Genomic DNA, 1770 nt, shown 5'->3' with positions numbered 1-1770 from the left:
AAATGCATTCAATGAGAGAAAAATTGTGCTTGTGAGAGAGATTATGCTACCATTGGCTTTTTTTTTTTTTCACAGGCTGCATCAATAGGTAAGTCCAGTTGAGGAAAGTACACCTACACAAAATCCCTGATTCCTGAAGCGGTCACAATTTCCTGTGCAGCTCACTATGCTTCTCTCTGAGAGGGATAAGAAATACTGGAGGATGTGGATGTATAGGATGGGACGACCTGCAACATTCAAAGGCTCAATCCTGCAAAGACCAACATCAAGTTTAGAAGCTGACCACAAATTTGGAAATTTCTCAGAAAAATATTGTATCACTGAGGAATCAGTAGACTCCTTTTCATTAGCTGTGATAGCTCCATAATTCCTCCAAGGACGTAATTTGGAATTCCAGTTTTATTAAACACTGGTAGGGGACAATTGGAAAAATACGCTAATTATTGACCCCTAGTCCATCAAAATCATCTGCTTCCAATTGTCCTCCATATATCCATCCCATTCCGTGCCACCGTGGCTTGCCCAACCATAATTTGCACACAAAAGTGCCTGGTTCCAATGGATATATTCTTAGAGGAATCAATAGAGACTGTGTGAAAAGACTGCGACCAGATATACCTTGAAGATGCATTTGTTTGTTTAAGGCAAATTAATAACAGTTACTGAGACGCAGACCCGGGGGCCCACAAGAATGTAGCTATCCTGGCCTCCTAGGTTTGAATGTAAAAATGGATGAGGGTCTTCGTGTTCATATAAAATGGAGGCCACTATCTGTCAGTTTGTATTCTCAAAAGCTCTTGTCACCTGCTTCCACCTGTCCTTCCAGGTCACACCTGTTCTCTGCACCAGGGTTCTTTGTAGCACGATCTCGAGGAAGGGGTTTTGGTGTCTGCTGTGTTGTTGAAAATGATGACTGGCGTTGGCTAATTTTTGCTCTAAATTTCGCTCATGGCGACTCTTTTGCGTCGTGAACCATCGCGCTGGCAATGTGTGATAATATCAAACTGTGGGAGCCGAGGGCGACCCCTACAGCAAGGACCATGTCCTTTTTCGTGTTGCTCCCACCCGATGTCGTGCACCTGTTGTCCCCCAGACTACAAAAGAATACCAGTCAACTATTGTTGGCAGAGAAGAATGAAACAACGTGTAAAATTAGCATTCATATATACCTGCGCATGTGGGTATCATGATTTGAGAATCTAGTCAGCCCCCATCTGCGCACAATTCGTTCAGCGCTGTGTGAAATCGCCCAGTGTAATCAACAAATGTTTTCCTAGACCCGCCTAATCATTGTCACATTATGAAAAGTCTGAATTCCATTCCAACTGCACCTGTACTTCGTACGCCAGCCACTGCTTTAACTATTTTGCGTATCATCTGCATTCGTGGTGCTGTCAAGGTTGAGATGATCGTGTCGCCGGTATTAGACGGGTAGACTTTCTCCCAAATGAATACGGATCGTGTATCTTTTACTGCTAGGCGTTGTCCTTGCCATTACCCACGAAAACGATTCCCCAACATTCAAATTTGGTACTGTAGATTTCATGAGTGGGCAGTGTAATTTACATACTAGTCAAATCTCGCACACCCATAGATCGATAACCCCTAATCTATTTCCTACTAGCGGTATTTTGTACGCAGTTTCACATACTCGCCCCACTCATTCGCACTTCCTCCATGTGCCCAGGAGAATAGCTGCAACCTTTATACCACACTACCTCCGTTTTCAGACCTTCGTCAAGGTCCCCTGCCTTGGCGAATGGCTTTCAA

This window comes from Cyprinus carpio, chromosome A22 (assembly GCF_018340385.1).
Source record: "Cyprinus carpio isolate SPL01 chromosome A22, ASM1834038v1, whole genome shotgun sequence".
Classification (NCBI taxonomy): domain Eukaryota; kingdom Metazoa; phylum Chordata; class Actinopteri; order Cypriniformes; family Cyprinidae; genus Cyprinus; species Cyprinus carpio.
This window is presented reverse-complemented; position numbering follows the sequence as displayed.